The sequence below is a fragment of the Anomaloglossus baeobatrachus genome, chromosome 3 (assembly GCF_048569485.1).
Source record: "Anomaloglossus baeobatrachus isolate aAnoBae1 chromosome 3, aAnoBae1.hap1, whole genome shotgun sequence".
Lineage (NCBI taxonomy): Eukaryota > Metazoa > Chordata > Amphibia > Anura > Aromobatidae > Anomaloglossus > Anomaloglossus baeobatrachus.
Window position 1 is genome coordinate 359,856,711 of NC_134355.1, and position 20,181 is coordinate 359,876,891.

Here is a 20,181-nt window from a genome sequence, read left to right on the forward strand (position 1 = left end):
CCATATTTCATTTGTCAACTTTTCTGTGTTCGAAAGAGCATCCAGCCAGTCTATTTTAAATATGAACATAACCTTTGTTTGAATGAGTGGTAATGTTGGGGGTTCCGGACTAAGCCACTTATGTAGTATACTTCTCCTAGTGGCCGGGGCCCATATAATAAGAACTGCTTTAGTATGGGGCACTTTACACACTGCGACATCGCTAGTGATTGCTAGCGATGTCGAGCGCGATAGCTCCCGCCCCCGTCGTTCGTGCGACATTTAGTGATCACTGCCGTAGCGAACATTATCGCTACGGCAGCGTCACACGCACATAACTGTGAGGCGACGTCGCTGTGACCGCCAAACAATCCCTCCCTCAAGGGGGAGGTGCGTCCGGCGTCATAGCGACGTCACTGTGGCGTCACTAAGCGGCCGGCCAATAGAAGCGGAGGGGCGGAGATGAGTGGGACGTAACATCCTGCCCACCTCCTTCCTTCCACATTGCCGGTGGACGCAGGTAAGGAGATGTTCGTCGCTCCCGCGGTGTCACATATAACGGTGTGTGCTGCCACAGGAACGACGAACAACATCGTACCGGTCGCTGCAGCGATATTAAGGAAATTAACTTGTCAATGATCACTGTTTTGGAACGATTTTGCGATCGTTGATCGTCGCTCATTAGTGTTACACGCTGCGATGTCGCTACCGGTGCCGGATGTGCGTCACTAACGACGTGACCCCGACGATATATCGGTAGCGATGTCACAGCGTGTAAAGTACCCCTAAGTCTTGGTATTTTTAGTTGGACCTCCTCAAGAATGTTAAAGATAGCCCATTGTGGTGTCAATGGGAATTTAATGTCATATGTGGTTTGTAAGACTGAATGGACGCTCCTCCAAACCCCCCAAATCCTTGCACACTCCCAAAGGCGATGAAAAAAATCTGTCTTCTCCATGCCACATTTAGAGCATACACAGTTTGTTGCTGGTTTTTTTTTTGATTAAATATAGGGGGTGACGTAGGCCCTATGAAAAATCATCAGTGCTATGTCGGTGTAACTACTAGCTGATATAAATTTCCTTTGAATCAATGCAGCTTTCAAGAAATCCTCAGTTTTATATTCTGGCATGACCTCCCCCTACTTAAAAGGTCCTCCAATTCCTGTCTCCCACGACCAATGTGATCTTAATCTTGCGTATATATGACTAGTTGAGAATACCTGCATCCTAGATTATCTCAGAAATTTATCTAGGTCTGTCCCTTGCTCGAGTAGTGGTTTATTAGCGATACATTTCTGTGCAAAACTGCATGCTTGGAGGAATAAAAAAGGATTTCCAGCAAAAGCTTGGAAGCGTTGTGACAATGTCCCATATGAAAGTATTAAATACCCATGGTCTAGTAAGTCAGCTACAAAGACACACCCCTGCCTTGCCATTGTATCATATTGTAACAGCGTCTTGCCCTTGAGGAACCTCGGGTTCCCTACAAAAGGCTGGAATGGCGAGTCCGAGGCACTTGCTCCACATAATTTCCGTATCTTTCTCCATGTTTGAATTGTGTGCCATATTGTTGGAAGCTATCTAATGTCATTCGGAATATCATCACCCTTCAAATGCATCAAAGCTGTTAATGCACTGTGTGGATACATTTGTTGTTCCAATTGAACATTAACAAAGAGAGATTTCCCCCTAATCCAATCCAAAATGTAATGGAAATTTGCTGCAAGGTAATACCTGCCTAAATCCGGTATGTTGATGCCCCCCTTCTCCCTAAGTAATTGTAGCTTTATCAGGCTTATACGTGTACGCCCCTTATGCCCCCAAATGAATTTGCGAAATGTGGTGTTTAATAATTTAACATCGATTTTATGCAGCAGAAGAGGTAATGTTTCAAATAGGTATAATATTTTAGGAAAGGCTACCATTTTAATTAGATGGCATCTACCTGAGAATGAAATAGCTAAATGTTTCCAGGATTGGAGTAGCTGGATCAAGGATATAATCAGGGTTTGTAGTTGATCTTATATAGCGTTGAGGGATCGGCCGGTAGCTGAATGCCTAGGTAACTTATTGAGTTTGCGCTACATTTGAACGGGAATGAAGAAGGGTCCCTTCAAAGGTACAGTCATATGAAAAAGTTTGGGCACCCCTATTAATGTTAACCTTTTTTCTTTATAACAATTTGGGTTTTTCCAACAGCTATTTCAGTTTCATATATCTAATAACTGATGGACTGAGTAATATTTCTGGATTGGAATGAGGTTTATTGTACTAACAGAAAATGTGCAATCCGCATTAAAACAAAATTTGACCGGTGCAAAAGTATGGGCACCCTTATCAATTTCTTGATTTGAACACTCCTAACTACTTTTTACTGACTTACTAAAGCACTAAATTGGTTGTGTAACCTCATTGAGCTTTGAACTTCATAGGCAGATGTATCCAATCATGAGAAAAGGTATTTAAGGTGGCCACTTGCAAGTTGCTCTCCTATTTGAATCTCCTATGAAGAGTGGCATCATGGGCTCCTCAAAACAACTCTCAAATGATCTGAAAACAAAGATTATTCAACATAGTTGTTCAGGGGAAGGATACAAAAAGAGAAGAGAAGAGAAGAATGGTGAGAACAGTCAAGGACAATCCACAGGCCACCTCCAAAGACCTGCAGCATCATCTTGCTGCAGATGGTGTCAATGTGCATCGGTCAACAATACAGCGCACGTTGCACAAGGAGAAGCTGTATGGGAGAGTGATGCGAAAGAAGCCATTTCTGCAAGCACGCCACAAACAGAGTCGCCTGAGGTATGCAAAAGCACATTTGCACAAGCCAGTTACATTTTGGAAGAAGGTCCTGTGGACTGATGAAACAAAGATTGAGTTGTTTGGTCATACAAAAAGGCGTTATGCATGGAGGCAAAAAATCACGGCATTCCAAGAAAAGCACTTGCTACCCACAGTAAAATTTGGTGGAGGTTCCATCATGCTTTGGGGCTGTGTGGCCAATGCCGGCAGCGGGAATCTTGTTAAAGTTGAGGGTCGCATGGATTCAAATCAGTATCAGCAGATTCTTGACAATAATGTGCAAGATTCAGTGACAAAGTTGAAGTTACGCAGGGGATGGATATTTCAACAAGACAATGATCCAAAACACTGCTTCAAATCTACTCAGGCATTCATGCAGAGGAACAATTACAATGTTCTGGAATGGCCATCCCAGTCCCCAGACCTGAATATCATTGAACATCTGTGGGATGATTTGAAGCGTGCTGTCCATGCTCGGCGACCATCAAACTTAACTGAACTGGAATTGTTTTGTAAACAGGAATGGTCAAATATACCTTCAACCAGGATCCAGGAACTCATTAAAAGCTACAGGAAGCAACTAGAGGCTATGTTTGCAAAAGGAGGATCTACAAAATATTAATGTCACTTTTATGTTGAGGTGCCCATACTTTTGCATCGGTCAAATTTTGTTTTAATGTGGATTGCACATTTTCTGTTAGTACAATAAACCTCATTTCAATCCAGAAATATTACTCAGTCCATCAGTTATTAGATATATGAAACTGAAATAGCTGTTGCAAAAACCCAACCCAAATTGTTATAAAGAAAAAAGGTTAACATTAATAGGGGTGCCCAAACTTTCTCATATGACTGTAAGTGTGGGAGACCTGGTTACTATGTGCCTGTGTGTCCACACCCTGGTCAGCCTTCTGGATTACCTGTGTTGTACTGACCCAGCATGGGTGCAGTACTCAGTGGTGCCTGAGCAGGTCAGGGGCGCCACACAGGCAACAAGAACGGGCAAGAGATTGTATATAGGAGGTGAAGGAAAGATCGGTGTCAAGCATGACACCCAGATTGCGAGCCTGTGGCCAAGGCGTTATCGTGGTGCCACACACAGAGAGGGAGATGTCAGGTTAAGGGAGGTTAGTAGACAAAGGGAGTAGAAGAAGTTCATTTTTTGGAAAGGTTAAGTTTTGCAAGCCATAAGTGAAGCCCAAAACTTATCCTGTCCTCCAAGCTCTACTCCAAAATAAGTCAGGTATACTTGATGCACAAAGTCTGTGATATTTCTTCTTTGTTTTTCAACCATGAACTCTCCACAGATGTAGCAGAATACATGCAGGCTTTGCTTGATGAAGTTCTAATTTTTACATGTACAAGGGGCGATCCAAAAGTAATGATAATCAATAATAAACACAATGAATATATTAAAAAAAAATATATATTTTTCTACATCGTTTCCTAACAAGTCTATACATTTAGTCCATCTCTTTTCTAAACTTAGAATACCCTTCGAAAAAAATTCTTGATCTTGACCCTCAAAAAAATCCCCAACAGCGATTATCACGTCGCTATTGTCGTCAAATGTCTTGCCCCGGAGGTGTTCCTTGAGGCGGGGAAAGAGAAAGAAGTCACTGGGGGCTAGATCTGGCGAATAGGGGGGTGTTCCACCAGTTCAAAGCCCGCTTCTTGAATGGTTGCGATGGCAACTGCAGCTTTGTGAGCCGGCACGTTATCTTGGTGAAACAGCACTCCAGCCTGCAGTTTGCCGCACCTTTTCTCCTTGATAGCCTCCCGCAATCTTCTTATTTGTTCTGCATAGTAGGAGCCCGTAATAGTGGCTCCCTTCTCCAAATAGTCCACCATAATTATTCCTTCAGCGTCCCAAAAACGGACACCATAACCTTCCCTGCTGAGCTTGACACTTTGAATTTCTTCGATGTCGGTTCGTCGGCTCGTTTCCATGTCATCGATTGTTGTTTAGTTTCGGGATCAAAGTGGTGGATCCAGGTCTCATCCATGGTCAAAAAGCGTGACAAAAAATTCTCCTTGTCTACTTGGAACTTTTCGAGATTTGCTATTGAAATGTCAACTCGTTTCTTCTTTTGCTCGTCGGTTAACATTTTTGGCACAAAACGCGCGGAGACCTTTCTCATATGCAATTCTTTTGCAAGGATTCTTTGAATACTGCCATATGAGATCCCTGTGACCTCAGCTACATGCCTGATAGTCACTCTTTGATCTGCCAATACAACTTCTTCAACTTTTTTCACATTTTCTTCATTGAGGGACGTAGATGGGCGTCCTTCACGATGTTCATCTTCCGTCGATGTTCTTCCCAGCTTAAATTCCTTGGCCCAGCGTGCAACTGTGGAATATGGAGGAGAAGAGTCCCCCAATGTTTCCACCAAGTCGCTGTATATGTCTTTGGCAGTCATTTTTTTCAAGCAGAGGTATTTGATGACAGCTCTGAGCTAGTTTTTTTTCCATTTTGATGTTCACTCCTCGGCAGTTCATATTCAAATGAATGTAGCTCCCGGGAATTGTGGCCTATTTAAGTGATTTTTTTTTCCTGGACAAGTGGGTCCCTAAGAGAGAAGAAAACATTTTATTTTAATTTTTGTGTGCAATAGAAATAACTGATTATCATTACTTTTGGATCACCCTCGTATTTATATACGTATTAAGACAAAACTCTTTGGGTATAAACAAAGATTGGGTTCTGACAGCTCCACGCAGCAAATGAGGTGAGTAGCGCAATCAGCTGAGCTGTCACTGAGGTTACTCGCGGCCAACGCTGAATACAGCTGATCGCGCTATTCCCTTCATTAGCTGCGTGGAGCTGACAGGAGCGGCGGTGTCTTCTACAGCTCCGGTCACCTTCAGCTATGGGTTGCCAAAAACTCCTTATTACCCCGATTTGCCAACGCACCAGGGCAAATCGGGAAGAGCCGGGTACAGTCCCAGAACTGTCGCATATAATGTATGCGGCAATTATGGGCGGCTGCTGACTGATATTGTTAGGCTGGGGGGCTCCCCATAATGTGGGGCTCCCCATCCTGAGAATACCAGCCTTCAGCCGTATGGCTTTATCTGGCTGGTATTAAAATTGGGGGGGACCGCACGCCGTTTTTTTAAATTATTTATTTTACTGCACAGTATAGACACGCCCACCGGCTGCTGTGATTGGGTGCAGTGAGACAGCTGTCACTCAGCGTGGGGGGCGTGTCTGACTGCAACCAATCACAGGCGTCTGTGGGTGGGGAAAGCAGGGAATACGAGATTGATTAATGAGCGGCAGGCATATTCAAAGTAATTGTTGCCGCATATTCTCTGCACAGCTGTTCCTCGCCGCGCTGGTGATCGGGGAGCTGTAAGTATGAGAGAGGGCTGCTCACTTCAGTCACTTGGGGGATTAGCGGTCACTGGTGAATCCTTCACAGGTGACCGCTAATCAGTACGCGGCACACAGACAGAGCCGCGGCATGATAATGAAGTCGGGTGAAGTTCACCCGAGTTCATTCTCATCGCGCAACTCTGTCTGCTGTCAGCCGACATGTATCAACGACATTGTGCAACACACAAACGGACATTCCACACGGACATTCCACGTACACATACACGGGCATTTTACACACAAACACGGACATTTTACACGTACACACGGCTCGCATACGCCATCACACGGATGCCATACGTGTTGGAGAAACGCCCCAAAAAAACGGAACACGGACCCGAAAAACGGACCGTGTCACACGGACTTTTTTTTGCGGAAGTGTGTTTTAGGCCTGGGGGAGTGCATTATTTTCATGGATGTCCATTATCTCAAAAACTAGAACAAATTTAGCAAAAGTAATGGGATTGTGTTAAGTCAGCACTCTTAAAATACTCTAAATACATAAAAAAAAAACTTTGGCACCTAAAAAAAATGTTTTTTGTAGACCTGTGTCACGGTTCTCAGCAGCGCATCATCCTATGTAAACAATGGTAGCTTATGTGTTCAGTGTGCATCGTCAATCGCAGTCTACCTGTATAAACATTAAACAATTGTGATGTGGTGACGCCATTTGTTTCTGTGCAATTACGTCAGAAAAGCGATGTAGATGTGAATACATTCCCTCCTGATGCGTTTTATATCCAGAAGCAGAGCCATGAAGGAATTCACCGAGCAGCTGGATTTGTGTGAAAGCATGAATCAATAGTTGTAAACAATGCGGCCAGTGTGCTGCCTGTGACAATGAGGAGCACTATGTGACACAGCAGCACACACAGCAGATGTCAGTAACGAGTAAGTAAGCCACCAATAGACAACAGGCGCTGAGAGAAGGAGGCTGCTGCCGGGGGCTGGGCCAGGCTGAGAGCAACAAACACATAGCACTCACACACGCTGCCCTGCCATCAGGATGAGGGGAGAGCCGGTCACACTCACACACACAACACAGCAACACACAGGCCACTGATTGTACACACAATGTGCATGGACTGACATCTGCTCACAGGCTCTGGCTGCAGCTACACTCCTTCCTCTTCACAAGCCCCACATACAAGGCTGGGGGTGGATCCTGACTGAGAGAAGCTAGCCCTGGGAACAACAACAACAACGAGCAGCCTCACAAGCAGCCACTGCTGATGGCCATGTGATGTCTCCCAAAGGGGTGAGCTTGTGAAAGCAAAAACAACAGGAGGAACTGAAAGTGCAAACAAGGTGAGTGCAGAAGGCGCAGCTGTCTGTGGGGAGAAGGCGCTGCTGCCTGTGGGGAGAAGGCGCTGCTGCCTGTGGGGAGAAGGCGCTGCTGCCTGTGGGGAGAAGGCGCTGCTGCCTGTGGGGAGAAGGCGCTGCTGCCTGTGGGGAGAAGGCGCTGCTTGGTGGACAGGGTCACAGGCGGCGGAGTGGGGCTGCCACACACCGGAATGCCACACAGTGCCGCTCTGTTCTACCGCATCCATATGACGGTCCAACAAAGGACATGGATGGAGGGAAAGTTCCTGTCATGGTGTGTTGTGTGCGTAACTCCAGCATGGCTCTTGTTATTGTGCTTGGAGAGAGAAACAGCTGTCACATTTGGAGGCCCTTAGTATCGCTGTTAACCCCTGTGTGGCCAAAGCTGCTCATTCACGTTGACGCTACCCAACACGACAGGTTCCGGTAGAAACGGGGCAGCACTGTTTCTACCCTTCTGCAAAAGTTGGTTGATAATGTTGTCAAAAATGAATTTGTGTGCTAAAAACGGTACCATGTGCGCCGTTGTGGCTGTGGCAATCATTGGAAAGTTTCATTCGATCGTTGCATTTGGACTAAACGTACCCTGTGACGGAGGAATGGGATAGCAAGCTTTTATGTGTACGCCACTTATTCCTGACCTGGATGTTGCCTTCATTCATAAGCATATTGTGGACGTAATTGTGCGATTTGTCAACCACGTGATGCGTTTTCTAGTACAGATATACCCGTAGAAGTATGCCCTCCTAGTGCTGCACACATTAATATTGATGTGGTCTTGTGCTGCTGGAAGTGCAGCGTGCCGATTGGTCTGTTCTACCCTCCACGGGTTAATATTTCATTACACAGGGTTACGTGTCGTATTTGCTGGCTCTGGCTGTGATTAGCAGCAGGGAAAGTGCTGTGTACATTATTCAGCGTTTTCAGGGTCACCTTATGTCTTAGACTCGAGGAAGGTGATCCAGATATGGGAAATACTGTGCTAGACCTCTACATATGAAAACGGTGACTTGACAGATGTCGGTAAGAGAGTGACAGGCGTCGCAGCCAGAAATAAACACGTCATTCCGATGTACACTGATGCAGCATATCTACATACATGTGTCCCGTACACATTGATGCTGACCTGGCCCCTTACTAGACCCTCTAGAAACTGGACGTAGCACGTCTAAGAAGCAATCTAAATTTGCGCTGTCTATTTATAGCTTAGTCATAGAGTGAGGCAGGGTGATCCATGTGTGGCGGCTGTAAAATAAGAGGGTCTTGAGCTCTTTCTCAGGAGACCGATGTCACATTTATGAAATTACCGTGACATTTTTGTACCAATTATGACCCTTAATACACTTTTGCATTTTGTCCTTCAGAAGGGGCGTTGAAGGGGTGTGGCGGGGGCCCGACTTGTTAGTCACGGCTGTCAGACTTATTTATCAAAGTCTTAAGAAAGGGTGCAAGTGTGGCAGGTCAGGGCTGGTACAACGCCTGGTTTATGATGGCCTGTAGTATTTAAGACATTGGTCATGATGAGTGCTGATGCATTTCTTACAGTATATCATAGACGTAGCTCCAATTAATTCTGGTTTTTATGTAACACCGGAACTACCCTCACCTATCCCCTGTAGACTGTGAGCCCTCGCGGGCAGGGTCCTCTTTCCTCCTGTACCCTCACCCATCCCCTGTAGACTGTGAGCCCTCGCGGACAGGGTCCCCTCTCCTCCTTTACCCTCACCCATCCCCTGTAGACTGAGCCCTCGCGGGCAGGGTCCTCTTTCCTCCTGTACCCTCACCCATCCCCTGTAGACTGTGAGCCCTCGCGGGCAGGATCCCCTCTCCTCCTTTACCCTCACCCATCCCCTGTAGACTGAGCCCTCGCGGGCAGGGTCCTCTTTCCTCCTGTACCCTCACCCATCCCCTGTAGACTGTGAGCCCTCTCGGGCAGGGTCCCCTCTCCTCCTTTACCCTCACCCATCCCCTGTAGACTGAGCCCTCACAGGCAGGGTCCTCTCTCCTCCTGTACCCTCACCCATCCCCTGTAGACTGAGCCCTCGCAGGCAGGGTTCCCTCTCCTCCTTTACCCTCACCTATCCCCTGTAGACTGAGCCCTCACAGGCAGGGTCCTCTCTCCTCCTGTACCCTCACCCATCCCCTGTAGACTGAGCCCTCGCAGGCAGGGTTCCCTCTCCTCCTTTACCCTCACCCATCCCCTGTAGACTGAGCCCTCACAGGCAGGGTCCTCTCTCCTCCTGTACCCTCACCCATCCCCTGTAGACTGAGCCCTCGCAGGCAGGGTTCCCTCTCCTCCTTTACCCTCACCCATCCCCTGTAGACTGAGCCCTCACAGGCAGGGTCCTCTCTCCTCCTGTACCCTCACCCATCCCCTGTAGACTGAGCCCTCGCAGGCAGGGTTCCCTCTCCTCCTTTACCCTCACCCATCCCCTGTAGACTGAGCCCTCACAGGCAGGGTCCTCTCTCCTCCTGTACCCTCACCCATCCCCTGTAGACTGAGCCCTCGCAGGCAGGGTTCCCTCTCCTCCTTTACCCTCACCCATCCCCTGTAGACTGAGCCCTCACAGGCAGGGTCCTCTCTCCTCCTGTACCCTCACCCATCCCCTGTAGACTGAGCCCTCACAGGCAGGGTCCTCTCTCCTCCTGTACCCTCACCCATCCCCTGTAGACTGTGAGCCCTCTCTGGCAGGGTTCCCTCTCCTCCTTTACCCTCACCCATCCCCTGTAGACTGAGCCCTCACAGGCAGGGTCCTCTCTCCTCCTGTACCTGTATGTTTTGTACTGTTAATAATTGTTGGATTAGTTTTTATGTACACCCTTTTTCACTTGTAAAGCGCCATGGAATTAATGGCACTATAATAATAAATAATAATAACTGTTTCTTCTAATCTGGCCCATAGTCTTATTTTTAGCAGTGCCATATACAGACCCTTTTTGTTGAATGCGTGATGGAAAAATGTATTCCATCTCTCAGTGACGGATATTTACCCCATCAGCAAAATGTGTCCTCTCGGCTCTGATATAGATCATTATCTACATTTTTTTTCTCCTACACGTAGTTAACAAAACCCACGTCACTTTCATTCATAAAAAAAACTCGTAGGTTAATGCCATGGCTTAGAAAATGTCTTATATACTATGCGTAAAGAAGATACATGGCGTCAACCTATGAAGTCTGTGCTTGAAAAATCATTGCGTCTATGTGAAATAGTGTTCCTGTTCTCTTTCCTTTTTTTAACACTTGCTCTGTACAACATTGGGATTTGCTTTCACACTGATTTGTATAATACACTCAACCATGACATAGTAATATAAGGCTGGATTCACACACGGCTGTTTCTGATGGACTTCTAGAGTACATGTAAAAGAAGGAGCATGAATAAAATTCTTTGCTTTATATTATTTATAAGGTTTCATTAGATGTAAGAAATTGTTGAATTGACGATTTCGGCTATTTTTGCAGCCTTAACTCCTAAATATGAATTTGTTTCATATTTAATTTAATAGAACAAATACTAAAAATACAATTTGATATGTAGCTTTTGTGTTTTTGAGATCTATTTGATGTTACTTTTGTATATATAGTATATTGATGTTACTCCCCCCTATACTTGCTTCTTGCTCGTGTTGTGGTGTGATGGTCTTTTATTACTTGTCTTCTATCTGGATCAGAAATGGATACAAGTAGGAACAATACAACGCATTTTAATCCAAGTGTACACTAGATCTATTTCTATTGTTTTGTCTAGCAAGTTGCTTTGTTTCGCACCTTTCAAGCTTTGTGAATGTGAGTTTATGTTGTCGTTTGTGTGTTTATTGGTCAGATTTACATCTGATGACGAGTGCTTCTAACATAGCAGCCATGGCTTTGTGCTGTCTCATTCATAGCTCTCAGCTGAGATTTGACCAGTCTCTTAATTCCTTAAGTGAGTTCATGAAATACAAGCAGCCCTATATAAGTGATCTGATGTAAAGGGCATGATGTGTACCATACTGTGGGGCTGAAATAGGAGAATGCTGGCTAAATGAACGATGACCTTCAACCTAGTAATAGTTGCCGGGTCACCGCTGAGAAGCCTGACTAAGCTTTGTAGCTAAATTGGTCTTCCTTCTTCCTTGTCATCATGCTAAGCCTTGAGATCACAAAGAGAAAGGAAATTCTATGTGCAAACTGCTTAAACCTGTACTGTCTTTCATCTTAGATGTATTTCTGCAAAACATCTCAGTATCTTTTTTCATCCCTTTATGAATTATTTCACAGTGATCAATTTTAATAGGGAAAATATACACATCTGCATTAGTTTACAATGTTTTCTTCATTAAAGATAAAATAGAAAATATTCTGCAATCTGCTTTAAGAAGGTACTGCATTTCACATCGTCTTGAAATAATTATATCTCTGTTGTGTTAGTCTAAAATTATAAGAGTGAATACAAATGAGAAGATACAATATTAATGCTTATTTGATGTATGTTTTATTTTATTTTTGTAGATAACTCACCCTGGTGTTTGTACTGTTTGTATTTTTATTGTTTTTTTATTGGCCTCATGTAGCTTTGTTGTAAACTACTCACAGTTGGTATTATCAAGCATATAAATATTGTTGTGTACTACACACAGTCGATATTAAGCATATAGATATTGTTGTATTCTACACACAGTCGTATTATCAAGCATATAAATATTGTTGTATACTACACACAGTCGGTATTATCAAGCATACAAATATTGTTGTATTCTACACATAGTTGATATTATTAGGCATATAGATATTGTTGTATTCTACACACAGTCGTATTATCAAGCATATAGATATTGTTGTATTCTACACACAGTCGTATTATCAAGCATATAGATATTGTTGTATACTACACACAGTCGGTATTATCAAGCATACAAATATTTTTGTATTCTACACAGTCAGTATTATCAAGCATATAGATATTGTTGTATTTTACACACAGTCGTATTATCAAGCATATAAATATTGTATACTACACCCAGTCGGTATTATCAAGCATACAAATATTGTTGTATACTACGCACAGTCAGTATAATCAAGCATACAAATATTGTTGTATTCTACACACAGTTGATATTATTAAGCATATAGATATTGTTGTATTCTACACACAGTTGTATTATGAAGCATATAAATATTGTTGTATACTACACACAGTCGATATTATCAAGCATACAAATATTGTTGTATTCTACACACAGTCGATATTATTAAGCATATAGATATTGTTGTATTTTACACATAGTCGTATTATCAAGCATATAGATATTGTTGTATACTACACACAGTCGGTATTATCAAGCATACAAATATTTTTGTATTCTACACAGTCAGTATTATCAAGCATATAGATATTGTAAACTACACACAATCAGTATTATCAAGCATATAATGTTGTGTACTACACACAGTCGGTATTATTAAGCATGTAAATCTAACTGTTTAGAACTGTTGTGTGAAATATTTGACATTTTAGATATATATAATTAACTCACTTAATGGGTTTTCATGGTTCTGCTTAAGTGATCAACTAATTTGGTGTTTGTCATTTGTTATGGTGCCAATGTTTTCTATAAAGTGCCCTATACTCATTTATAGCTCTGAACGAATAGTAAAATATTTGTGTTCAAGTTATTCTTATGGAATACCTAGTACTATTCTTGTATTTGTCATGTATAACAGCCTAATAAAAGTCAATGGGGAACCCGAGCATTTTTCATGAAGATTTCCCAGAAAAATGCTTGGGTTCCACATTGACTATGCGTGATGAATACTGGAATAGTACTAGGTTTTCGGTACAAATAATCCAAACTCGAATATTTTACTAATAGCTCATCTTTACTCGTTTATTCATATACCAATAGCTCATTGAACATGCTTGTACTGCATGTAAAGGACTTATTGCATTCATTGTATGTATGCACTGTTGCTTATTATCTTTATTGTTTCCACTGATGACAGTGGAATCATCCTAAAAAATGTTTCATTTTGGTGTGGCTTAGGCTAAATTCACACTATGTCTATCTTTTCATTTTTTTGACCCCTAGTAAAAGCAATGTAGAGGACTGGCTCATGTGCTGGATTCATTTTTTTTTCTTTTCAGTATTCTATTTGATTTTTCAGGATCTGTTCTTTTACAAGATCCAAAAGCTGTGTAACTGGTTCCCAAAATGAGTTATTTTAGAAGCAGTGAAAACTGATATTAGTTGATGCATTGGAATACAATTCACTTTCATTGTGCAAAAAAAATCAGTGTTTACCTCCATTTAAAGAGCAGATAACTTAAATAGTAACTTAACTCATATTTACGGAGCCATTCAGTTTAATCTCACAGTGATGTAGATATATCGTAGGACACTGCTGTACATGTTCTTTCATCAAAAACTGATATTGATTCCAGCACAAAGAAGGGGAAACATGGCTAAAGAGACTGCAGGGGAATGTTTCCCATCTCTCTGGGATCTGTTACCATTTTTATTAGAAGAAAGACGTACATAAGAACGGATCTCCCGCTCACATTGACCATGAAGGATTATGTACACACAATATCATTTATCTCACGTTGTAAGTGTTCTGGTTCTGACGTCCTTTCGCATTTCATCCTCGATTTACGCTTCCTTTTGCCTGTTGATTGTTCACTTCTGCACCAGAGACTCTTTTACGCACCTTTTTTTGCAGATTCTGACATTTTTTTTTACCGGAATAAATAGAACACGCTCTTTTCAGTTTGGTCTGTTTATTTTGATTTGCTAAATGTGTATGCTTTGTAGTGCCTTGATTCTAATATTAATTGTAACCGAGATAATGATATACATAATAAATAATTAATATATCCCCACATTAGCAACAGGTTATGGGTTTTTGATAGACGCACGGTCTGTCTCCAATGTATGAGGATCCTTTCATTGGAGTGTACAAATGTTATTTTGCTTATTTTACAAACCTTTATTGATGCCAGAACTAGAACTTCAACCTTAACCTATGTAGGGGTAGAGATGATTTCTAAGTATCTACTGTAGACTTTAACTACCAGAACGATCCAGGAACCAATCTTTTTAGTAACCTGACAATATTTCTATAGGCATCTGCATAAAACAGCTCCTAGGTCTATAAAATGTTCATTTCTTTGTGCATTGTTCCTTCACGTAATTAGTTTGTTTTGCTGTAGGGATTATAAGTAGTGATGAGCGAATAGTAAATATTTGTGTTCGGATTATTCACAGCGAATACCTAGTATTATTCTGGTACTCGTCATGAATAATGAACCTAATTCAAGTCAGTGGGGAACCTGAGCTTTTTTTGGGGAGATCTTCATGAAAAATGCTCAGGTTCCCCATTGAGTTACATTAGGTTCGATATTGACGAATACCAGAATAGTACTTTGGGATTCGTTACGAATAATCTAAACACTAATAGTTACTATTCACCCATCACTAATCATAAGACTTTAAGATATTATCCTGGGAGTCATAAATGAACTTAAAGGTTCATGCAGATAGTAATAAGGTGGAGACGGATGGAAATTGTGAATGGTAATAAGTGAAATAGCATCTCATTCTATTTGTAAACTCACTACATGAAGAAGAATGGCACCGGTGAGTCCAAGCATGGAACAGACTAAACCAAGACTAAACCTTTCAGTCATGAGTCAGGTCATATCATGTCTTGGTTAAAAAACTGCCATTCCGTTTACACACTTAAAACAGATGCAGCTTTTTCCGCTTTGCACAGTATCACTTTCCGAAACCCATGGTAATAAAAAGAGGAAGTTCTGTGTTTTGTGATTCTGACGTGTTGAGGTTACAAAAGAAAACAATCCAGAGCAGTGTTTTGATTGTTACAGAATAGCAGTTCACGCTTAGCTCATGCTAGAAAAGACTGATTTCATTGTGCGTTGGTTGTATGGTGCCAAGTGTATCAGTGCCAGTGTAGTCTGCGTGTGTAATGTGCTATCTGTATGCAATTACTGAAAGCAAATGGAAACAATAATTGTATTATAGAATGTAAAATAAACGTGATCTCTATGGGATCATGTAATATATTACCTGTATAGTCTTTTATGATGTATAGCAATAGCGAATATTTGCAGTGACAATAAGCGTATTGTATGATAGGGTTGTGTGTTGTTCTCGAAGTGGCATATGTGGGGTTAATTTTGACCTTGAGTTGGAAAACAGGAACTGTGAGTGTGGAGGTGTTCCTGATGTCCAATTTACATACACCCATCTTTTATTTATGAGGTAGGTGTGTGTAGTGGTTTGTGTATGTGAGAACAATAGCGCTTGTCAGCAGTTTCCGCAGGCAGCTGCTGCTGACTCACATGTCTGCTTCAGCCCTGAGCTGCCCTCTCTAAATCATCCACAGTGTGAATGAAAGAATGTGCAACTGTCAGTTATCTGTTCATCTCTCTGGTACATGCCCCTTTAACGAACGACACGGAGAAATAAAAGCAATGGCTGTTTACTCCGCACACTACTACTCTGCCCAGACTTTACCTTGATTGCACTTGGCTCATTCCAGCAGTACAGAACAATTGCATCATTTTGATTGTAACAAAGAGAGTATTGTTCTCCTCTCTGTTGCATGCATCATGCTATTTTTCTGGGATTTCTTCCACAGCCCTTCCCCTCACTGAGATGTAAATAAGACTCCTACAGTACTCAGGCTCCACTTTCAGACTTTAGTTTTTATTTTCTTGAGCATGTTATTAGATGTTTGGATATTTACTCAGTATCTGGATTTTATATCACGCAACTCTAGATAATGTTTTAGGCTGAGCACGCACAGCAAGTAAAACGGAGTGAGTGGAATGTGACAAAATAATCACATTCCACCCGTACACATGTTACTCTATGAGCGATTTTTTTTTTTTTCAAAGCGCTAATCAGACCGAGAAAACAATTGCAGCATGCTGTGGTGGAATCAGATTCGTTCTCACTTGCACCTATACAAGGTTATGGGTGCGAAAGAAACATTGCGTTCCACCAGTGTAATGCGGGTGAAGTGCGAGAATCGCATCAGCTGACAATAAAGGAGATAGAGAAATTAATCCCTCCCTCTTCTCCCCAGTGCCCGCCCTGTCCTCCGTGGCTGTGCTGCAATCGCAGGATCGTATCACAGTGGCTTGACAATCGCATGGCACTCGGCTTACACTCCAGCAGAGCGGGAGCCGAATGTCATGCGATTCCCTCGCATTAATTACCGTGTGGCCCCAGCCTTAGGCTGAGATGTCCCGTCTTTGAAATCCAATGATAGTCATTAGTAGAGTTGGGCGAATAGTAACTATTTGTGTTTGGATAATGCTTACCGAATACCGAGTACTATTCCAGTATTCGTCATGGCAAGATAAATGCTCAGGTTCTCCATTGACTTGCATTAGGTTCGTTATTTGTGACAAATACCGGAATAGTACGCATAGTTACTATTCACCCATCACTAGTCATTAGTACTTACGTAATTACACTAACTGGGCCAATTATTAAAACGATTCCTACTTTTTGGTGAAATCACATTAAAGAATAATTGGTACCATTTTTAATGGTATTCTTTTACGTTTCTTGTGAATTCCCTAAGCAAATAATTGTTTCATTGTAGCAGACTCTGGAGACACATGCCTAGGAGGTAGGAAAGAGACTGTCCTTAGCTGTTAAAGTTCATGGTGTTTTTCAGGAAATCAGGGTGAATGACCTGGAAAGAATCTGTACAGTCATGCAGAAGTGGATCATCCAACAGCAACTGCTTATTACAGTGTTTGTATACAGAAACTAAAGGGGAGTGCCTAATGCTGAGGAGTGAAGACACCTCCGGTAGCATCTCCAGCTGACCTTAAACTGCTCCATTTCTTCTTTCCTGTCTTTACACATCAGTTAGTATATTCTGAATGATAAAATGCTATTTGTGTTTGTAACTAACTAAAGAACATTTTCCGTTCGTTTAGCTAAAGTATTTTTTTAATGTGTTTTTTTTGTCCACATAACATACTGAAGTGTCCTTGTACAAAGGGAGTTGAAAGCTAGAAAAAATAGTACTATTTTGTTTTCATTGAGTAATATAAAAGAAGGATCAGTATTAAAGGGGTTGTCCACTATTGGAAGAATTCTTTTGAAAGAATTGTGATATTTACAGCTGATGCAGTTTATCGGCTGCAGTGTTCACGTGACATTTTGTTATGAGAGCACAGAGTAATACAGGGCTCAGAGCTGAGGAGTGGCACCGGTTGGTATGCATTTTTATTTTATGCAGCACATTGGGAACATTTATAATGGCTTGTCCATTAATGGAAGCTTCTTTAAGTATAGGTATTTGGATGCTGAATAATTAGATTTTCACTGCCAACAAAAAGAGAAAACAAATCAATATGTTCCCAATAGAATGACACTCATGACAGTGTGGACCCACAGTGCCACAGACAAGTTTACATTGGAGAGGCTTGATTAAGTTCCTACCGAGTTTTTACCAGAGCGTCTGATGGTGAAGACGGATTTGGCTGCTGGTAGACACCAGGTACCACTCCAGGGTAGTCCCTACTACTGCAGTATCTGACCTCAGAATTCAGGGACGCAGGTACACGACTAAGGGATACAGGCAGGACAGACATTGGTTCACAAGATGGAATCAGGATCAGAGGACTAGTACCGGGTCACAGGAAGGGTATTGGATAATAGGATAGGTTCCGGATCACATGACAGGTTCAGAGTCACAAGACAGGTTTGGGTTGAGGGTAACAGGTGTCCGGGTACTGTTACACACAAGACATGCTCCAGTGAGCAGGATAGCTATTGGGTGCACCAAAATGAGACAGGCTCTGGGTCACAGTACACAGGATAGGCTTAGGTATGCAGGACAGGTTCAGGATCACAGAACAGGTTCAGGATCACAGGTGTATGGGTGCTGCTACACAGGACGGCCTCCGGGTCACAGGACAGGTACTGATATACAGGATAGGTTCTGGAACAGGGACCTAACGATGCAACTAACATGCATAGAAACTAGCTAGGAACTAATGTTGCTTAGGCACCTCCGTACAGGGAAGGGTGCATTAAATAGCCAGTGCCTCCCAGCCATAGGCAGGGGACACTTCCAGAGTGCATGTGCTGCCCCTTTAAGAAGCGGGTAGTGTGCCTGCACATGCCCTAATCACGTTGCCAGGAGACCTGCACAACATGCATGACATAAGCAGGCCCTGGAATATGGCAGTCACGGCGGAAGCCGGTACAGAAAGAGCACGTGGCCGGCTGTGGTGTTGAGTGTGTTGGTGTCTCTGCCAGGTGGAACATATGAGGCAGTGCAGGGATGCTCATGTTACAGAGGTCCAATAAGTCTAAATATATAGCTCTGTGAGTTGAAAGTTTGTTCTCTATAGAAGTCAGTCAATACTAAAATACTGTATATATACTGTATTTCAGATTGTGTTGGCTTTTGCGAAAAAACAAATATGTAATACATAACTATTTTATTGTTGCTATAAACAGGGCCGGCTCCAGGTTTTTGTGGGCCCCGGGCGGAAGAGTCCCAGTGGGCCCCATCCACACGCAGACACACATACGTACACATACATATACATATTTAACGACAAACTCACAAAAATACATATAGAACTGACATATCTATACAGTCATATACACTGACATACATAGATACACATCATACATGCATACAGACAAACACACACAGCTCTGCTGGATACATACATACAGACACAGCGCTGCTACATACATACACACATAGCTCTGCCACATACATACACACATAGCTCTGCTACATACACACATAGCTCTGCTACATACACACATAGCTCTGCCACATACACACATAGCTCTGCCACATACACACATAGCTCTGCCACATACACATAGCTCTGCCACATACACACATAGCTCTGCCACATACACACATAGCTCTGCCACATACACACATAGCTCTGCCACATACACACATAGCTCTGCCACATACACACATAGCTCTGCCACATACACACATAGCTCTGCCACATACACATAGCTCTGCCACATACACACATAGCTCTGCCACATACACACATAGCTCTGCCACATACACACATAGCTCTGCTATATACATACACACATAGCTCTGCTATATACATACACACATAGCTCTGCTATATACATACACACCTAGCTCTGCTATATACATACACACATAGCTCTGCTATATACACACATAGCTCTGCTATATACACACATAGCTCTGCTATATATATACACACATAGCTCTGCTATATACATACACACATAGCTCTGCTATATACATACACACATAGCTCTGCTATATACACACATAGCTCTGCTACATACACACATAGCTCTGCTATATACATACACACATAGCTCTGCTATATACACACATAGCTCTGCTATATACACATATAGCTCTGCTATATATATACACACATAGCTCTGCTATATACATACACACATAGCTCTGCTATATACACACATAGCTCTGCTACATACACACATAGCTCTGCTATATACATACACACATAGCTCTGCTATATACACACATAGCTCTGCTATATACACACATAGCTCTGCTATATACACACATAGCTCTGCTATATACATACACACATAGCTCTGCTATATACATACACACATAGCTCTGCTATATACATACACACATAGCTCTGCTATATACATACACACATA

At 42.5% G+C, this 20,181-nt stretch overlaps 1 protein-coding gene across 1 annotated transcript in view; it reads left to right on the forward strand.

Annotated features, from left to right (window-relative positions):
• The first annotated feature begins 7,138 nt into the window (after window positions 1-7,138).
• BACH2 (BACH transcriptional regulator 2) overlaps window positions 7,139-20,181 on the forward strand; it is a 367,373-nt gene continuing 354,330 nt past the window's right edge. The window contains exon 1 of the mRNA XM_075340126.1: window positions 7,139-7,473. The gene's annotated coding sequence lies outside the window, so the exon portion shown is untranslated. The remainder of the gene's footprint in view (window positions 7,474-20,181) is intronic.